The 7,325-nt window shown below is 37.8% G+C and overlaps 1 protein-coding gene across 1 annotated transcript in view; it reads right to left on the minus strand.

The window, feature by feature from the left end:
• Positions 1-6,872, minus strand: part of LOC139143521 (spermatogenesis-associated serine-rich protein 2-like) — a 66,371-nt gene extending 59,499 nt beyond the window's left edge. The window contains exon 1 of the mRNA XM_070713931.1: positions 6,646-6,872. The gene's annotated coding sequence lies outside the window, so the exon portion shown is untranslated. The remainder of the gene's footprint in view (positions 1-6,645) is intronic.
• Between the last annotated feature and the right edge of the window lie 453 nt (positions 6,873-7,325).

The raw sequence follows: 7,325 nt of genomic DNA on the forward strand, positions 1-7,325 counted from the left end.
AGAAAAGCGCGCTTTGTAACCATGGTGACAAAACCAATCAATCCCATAGTTTACGTCAGAATGCAAACACTTTTTGTCTTCTTTTCTCTTTGGCCACCTGTACTTATTCATTTGATATTGTGGTAGCATGAATTATCGGAGGAGGAACGAGGACAGCAAGAGAGCAGAGTCGTACTACAACTACTACGACGTAGTTCTTGCGGCTTGCTTAGTGGTTGTTTATATTTTAGCCGTCTTTGTAAAGTACATCAGCAATTAAAAATGTCCACGTGTTATGTGAAGAAGTAATTTCGAGTTCAGCTGTACTTCCGTGGGCTATAAGCTTCGCTTATACAAAAAAGGGGGAAAAACTTGGATGTGACTTGAGTCAATTTTTCAAATCGTCGTACAGGTAAAATATACTGTATTGTATGTTTTGTTCAACTTTGGTGCAAAGGGTTTTCTCTTCCGGTCTAGTTTCTTTTTATTTTTGGTGTCTCTGTTCCGTCTTGTAATCTATGTATGCCAGTGAGGAACTATAATAAATACATAAAAATAAATAAATAAATATATACATGATATCCTGGTAAAAGTGTGAAAGAAGATGGGATCGCGTGCAATGTAGATCGTTGATATTAGGCGATGCGGCCCTGGCCTGGGAGAGAATTTTTTTTATGAAAACTTCAGTGAGCTCCAGAGGGCGCTATTTCGGGACACGTGAACTCTGAATCTGCATCCTGAATGCATGATGATCTTTGTAGTTAAGTGACTGATTTTTTTGTTTTTCAGACAATTTGCATCGTAATTTTAACGCATTCAAAGTTATGTAGATTTGTTTTATTTGCGACCTTGTTGAAATGAATAAATTCATCTTTATCCAAAAAAAAAAAATTCTAATTATTCTTGACTTCAATTCAATCGTGTTTTTTTGTCAGACGCAAAAATCATATAAATAAAGCTTGTATTCATGAAATTATAGAATGTCAAATTTAAGCCAAATGTGAAATATTTAATAGAAGCAGATATATGACGCAACTTCTATCTGAAAGCTACGGGCCACGACTCTATACGCTACTCTGACATGTGGTGCTTGAACCGTTGCGATATGGTATGGCGCAGAGTTATGTGTTATTTGAATGGCGATAAAACTGCAAAGTTTGGCATTATTGCTTGTACCAAGGTTCATCGTAGAGGTCATGGTCCACGCTAAGGTCGTCTTGACCGCATGACGCAGACTTTACCCTAGAGTAATGGTAACAGGTCTTGCTTGCTCTGCTCGATTCGGTTCAAAGCTTCGATATATCCTAGGCAGTTTGACACAAGTATGCACGCAGTCTTACTGTTGGTAGAGTGCCAATAACACTATGACGCCCGGTGAAAGAATTTTGAACTTATGGGAAAGGGTTGCCCTGGATATTTGTCGGCCATTTTCAACCCATTTCCTGGTGTTTTGTCGTCCATTCGGAATACCCACATAAGTATACAACTTTACATTTACTCTGAGAATAGGGTAGGCTATATGTTGTTACCAAACTACATTATACTATACTAATGGAATACAATGAAAAGGTACCTGGTTGCTGTATTTCTGACCTTAAGCGTTATTCTTTTCAGATAACGTCGGCGCGTACCTTTATAAGTGTGGAAGGTAAAATTCGCCGGTTGACGATAAAATTCAGGCCCCCACGATGTACATTTCTCAAGTATACCGACTAACTTTCCACGTCTTGATAAAAGTGTCAAGTGGTGATTTCAGAATACAGTAATTATACGGAAATAACCACCGGCCACTTTCACTTTCATTTTAAATATCTTCTACTTTATGAAGGGCGTACACTTTGATACTTCTTTATAGGCGCACAATAGTTAAATTTTATACGTACGGCGAAGAAAATGTTGAAGGATTTGTTTTGGATGAACAATTTTCTCGGGGGTCACCACACAAATTTTGGTACTAGAGAAACAAATAACCCAAGATTTACCGATATGTAAATTTCAAATGGCCGCCATCCCTGCGTTAATTCTATAGAGAAAAATAAAATTTTAGAATTTCCAAAAACTAAGCCGGTGCACAGTCCCTCTATCCACTATGGATAGAGGGACTGTGGCCGGTGAAACGTTTCCTTATATCACCAAGAATGAACCCCAACAAGTGGTAGATCAGGAAAGAATTGTAAAAGTTTGAGAGTCCGAATATCTGTCCCCGAGGCGCGTTCTACTTAACGTAGAAAGCACCTTGAGGAGAGATATTAGGCTAATATTTTTTAGTGCTTTTCTGATATACCACTGGCGCGTTTGAATTTCAAATATCTCAGCAAATATCAGATTATTTGTTTCTCTGGTATAAAAAAATTGCATGGTGGCTCCTTAATTAAAAGCGAATAGTTGAAAGTTTTCGTATGGAAAGTTTGAGCTAAAGCTTACATGTTACATCTTTCTCTTTCTAGGCGCATACTGCCTCAAACGGCATTAGAAGCAACGGTATGTAAGAGATCACGCGCAGTGAAATAATAGTTATTGCAACCCAGTGACGCTTCTATTTTGATTTTTCCTGGCATTTGTGCAATCACAGACTATAGAGAAAACTATGGTGCAATTGAATAAGAAATCAAAGCATAGCATATTGCCGCGGAGACTATTTGGTCAACGTCGCATTGTAGTATGGTCGTAAATAGCGAATACCATTTAACGGTAATGGTAATTAAATTAAGCTCGCATCCGGGATATGACAGGCGCTCTTCTTTTGGCCAATACGGGAGGCTCTTGACAACCAACCCACGTTGGTTTCGTAAATAGATATAAATTGACGAATATAGCTAATACGCCTCTTTACAGAATTGTGTTTACTTAGAATGCTACATTAAAAGATATGTCAGTCGATATTACAGTAGCAAAAAAACTAACACAATTCATGTCACTACAAGCCGTGCCCATCATTGTGAAAAGGAGCGATTTGCGTCACGATGGCGATTTAAAAACGAAATAATTTGGAAAGTGGACGATTTGAGGCAACGGATATATTTTCATTGCGTGGACTTATTCTGCGTGTGCGAACGTGGCAGTCGTTATAACAAAATGGCGCGTTAGAACTTCATGTTGACATTCTTCGCATCAGTTGTTGAGACATGGAAGTGCAGGCCATACGGGGCAGAAAGTTCTCAACTTTGACCGAATCGCAGCCCTTTAGAAATTGTCAGAGCGTGGAATAACAAATTATATTCATTTTAAGTGACAATCCATCGCACTGACGACAGCTGGTGTCAACTAATTATCACAATCTTTTTCACCAACGTCTGTTCTGTCAAAAATTAGACAATTTCAAGAGAGAGCACATGCTGATCCGGATTATATATGTGTTATAATGTGTGTAATTGACCATTGGCAAATTCTATCACATATTAAAGTTCTGAAATGCTTTTCCATGTATTTTGTTGTAAATAAACCATTTAATAGGGATTTTACATGAAATTGATAAATAGCTACAATAACGATAAATTATATATCAAAGAAAGTTCTCTTCAAGACCAATTGATTGCATTTTGTTTGATGAAAATTGGTTCAGTACGTGCAGAGATATGTCCTGTTGAATTGAAAAAATCAGCTTCCTATTTAGAAATTATGCCATGGTAGACACCTGTAGTTTTCATTACAACCAGGTGACCCCATATTGAACAATGTTTGAGGAAACTAGAATTGCAATTTCTAGTGCTTTTTGCAATAACCAAGCATTTCTTATCGAAAATTGATGAAATTTTTTGTGGATATTGCTGATGAAATGTTCAATGGTTTTTAATTATTATAAATGAAAAATATTATTTAGAATGCTGTTTACAAGGTAAACAAATAAACAATACCTGTAAACAATCAAATGATACCTGTGACATTGATCACTGTATGAATTATGTAGTGAACATCAACAGAAATATGATAATCATATTCCATCATATATTACTTTGCATATATGAAAAAAGTTATTTAGATTTATGTTTACAAGGTAAACAAATAAACAACAATACCTGTAAACAATCTAATGATACCTGTGACATTTTAGAACTTGATTTAAATTTAACAAAATATTTTTTTATATTTTTTTTTAATTTGAACTTCTGAATTTCTTTTAATTTTTTTTTGTGTGATTACAACTTTTATTAAATGATAATGAAATATGTCTGATTAATGTAGATTTTAAGTTTAACAATTACAGAGAACTTTTCCAAAAAGTCAAAAAAACTTCGTTCTCAACCCTTTTACTATGCCGTAAAACAGCAACACGCATTTATAGAATGAACAACTGCATTAAAATGGATGCAAAATTACGCTGCCCCGGAAATACCATAGACCCTCGAAGTCAGCGGTCCGAAATACAAACCAGTATAAAAACCAACTTTTCCAAAGTCCGGAACACCATCAATGAGGAAAGAACAAATTAATAATCTACGGCCTTTTTCTTCAGAGAGAACCAAAATAGTCCCCTTCTCGGGAACTAAAGATCGAACTAAAATTTCAGTATAGTATCGGCAAAGTGCGGTGCACGTACGTGAGCAGTTCAGTATGGTATCGCCAAAGTGCGGTGCACGTGAGTATGCCTACACTGCAGTGCTGGCTTGACAACTTCTCAGTGTCTATCGAAAAATATCACCCGGAAATCAAACTACTTCGAACAAGATAACGTTTGAAAGGGTAAAGTATATAAATATATGTCTAGATCCTTGCGTTTAATAAGAAATCAGACAAATCTAGCTGCAAAATCGTGAACGTCGGAACTCAGCTTAGACCTAACACAGAACATGCGGCGAAGCGCTGATTACTTGTATGTGATTCCTGGGAGTGCCCGGATGTAAAGTTTGGGATGAAACCATACTTGCTAAAAGGGCCTTAAGCATCATTTTTCGCATCGTCAGACTTGTAATTATTGCAGAATTACAATTAATATTTATCATAAAATTAATTTTTGGGCCGAACGTTTAAGAAAATCAAGATTTTCTTTCAAAAAAACACAAACAAAACACAAAGTTTGATCATTGATTGAGTTTTTCTCGGCCGATTTTAACGTTCGCCCCCTCAAAATGAAGCCCATGATCTCGTCTTTCGTACCATCCCTAAAAAATAGTGATGCGATCGGAATAAGTCATGCGGAGAACCTATCAAAGAGGTATATGTTCGATCTCCTTCGAAGGACATTCGAGATCACGGCACAACGCTCATAATGGACGCCAAAATCGCCGGTACGCGTGAGTTTGTAGTCGTGCTGCTTTGCCATTTATCGTAGTACAAAAGTGAAATTTCCCAAAATGAAGTTAAAATAATAATCTTGAACACTACAGTTTCATTTTCTCTGATTATTTGGTCTATTTAAGAATTAACACGAAAGTTCGGACTAGACCTGCATCGAACGCGTACGTTCAACACGAATGTCATGTGACTAAAATCCCTACATTTAAGGGGCCGCAATCAGATCGTGGGGTGATCAAAATGAAAAATGCAAAAAATTACTGCCTCGCTTCCTCCGCTAAAACTCATGATTCAAACGATTGCTTGAACAAATGGAGGACTCATGGAGGAAAAAAGATTGCTAACAGTACTGACGAAATTTAAAATCTTTAGGCGCGAAAAATTCCACCCCCTCCCCAAGTCTTGCCCTCCATCCATACCGAATATGCTGGACAGTACAGTACAGTGCATGCGTTTGATTTCGGGGTGTTCAATTCTGGTAGTTTAATTTCTCTATACTATAAGTTAAAATTCTTATCCCGATTTTTCAGTCCAAAAGTTTTATCCCTTTCAAAACATGTTTACTGATATGGTAAATTTGTTTCTCCCCAAAGAGAACACAGTTTTATCTAAATAACGGTGGGACATATTCAATACGGAAAGAGTAGCACGGTATTATAATAAACTTTAGCAAATGTATGTGTGCATGCTTGTTTTGATATAGAAAAGCTATAATTACAAAACCGTGATATCAAAATTTGGACAATATGGCAGAAGTGGGTCATAAATCTCAAAAAATAGTTTGAGATTACTTGCAAACACAAGTTGATAAGAGTTTGCGCGACATAATATCATACTGGCATTGCGGTTCAGTTTGACTTGAGTTGAATTTTCTCGTTCGTGTCTTTTCCGAAGAGAGTCGGCGAGTCTTCGGGGAAAAAAGTTTACCGTGCTTTTGCTGGTCAGAAAAGATTACGCCACGATCTTTGAACTGTTCGATCTTACAGTGAGATTTATCAGTTGATAATCGTAAAAAATCACAATGGCAAAGATAAGGACAGCACAAAAACAAGGCTGATTTCAAATCCGTAATCTCAACATAAATATTCTGCGTTACGCGAGCTTGAGAACCATTCCACGACCCCTGACCAATTCCCAATCGTTCTGCTCAGAGTTCTCCAAGGTTAATGACACGGAACACAAACTTGCAAGGTTTTCGGCATGCACGTCGGCAGTTGGTCTATGCTCACAGAAATGCTGCCCTGGTAACATTGATATGAGCGACAAACAGCCTGACAGTGCTTTTGATTTTTATAATAATTGCACATTCGGTTTGAATGAAATCCATAGCATACTTTGCCCAGCGCAAACATTCTGCCGCGTAGGCAGTCAGAATGCCCACGTTGGCAGAAAGCTGCACCAAAGCCACTGTAAAGCCGGTAACTTTGTACCTACCGTGGAGTATATTTTACGGGCACTTGAGTACACAACTTCTCAACACGGCCCGGTACGAAGTACCCGTTCTTCAGTAAACGCCCAACTGGTCCAAATAGATAGGGGATTCCCAAGTGGTTCTGTGCGCTGGAACACTGCACCGCAGTTACACACGAAGAGGAAAAATATGAGGCGATATTCAACAGGTGTTAATGTTATTAGTAGGCAAAATTGACACAGGTCTCTGTCTGCCCTGAGGGATAGGATATCGTCGGTGAGAATGACTCAATAACAAGGTGAACTATTTAGGTAAATAGGCTCTGGATTGACGACCAATGTGCATCCAGATATGAACGCACAATACCTAATCAATATAAGTTTACATCTAGGAGAAACCATTTACGCAAAGGTAAGTGCAGGGTCATTAGATCTCTCAAAGATTTGGTCATGTGGTGGTTGTCTTTTGATTCTAAAGTTTTCCTAACACATTTCAGTTGATTGCATGGGTATTTAACTGTTTCGAATTTTAAAATGACGTTAAAAGGTCAACAAATTTTACATATGTCTTCTGTCCGCGTCCGACTGTGTCAATTATTTGTGGAATCGCCCGGACAGTGACAGCTGATGACCCGACGTGATTGTCAGTGGCCGATTCCGATCCGACATTTTAGATACGGGAGCGCGCAACTTATGAACGAAGT

This window comes from Ptychodera flava, chromosome 11, assembly GCF_041260155.1.
Source record: "Ptychodera flava strain L36383 chromosome 11, AS_Pfla_20210202, whole genome shotgun sequence".
Lineage (NCBI taxonomy): Eukaryota > Metazoa > Hemichordata > Enteropneusta > Ptychoderidae > Ptychodera > Ptychodera flava.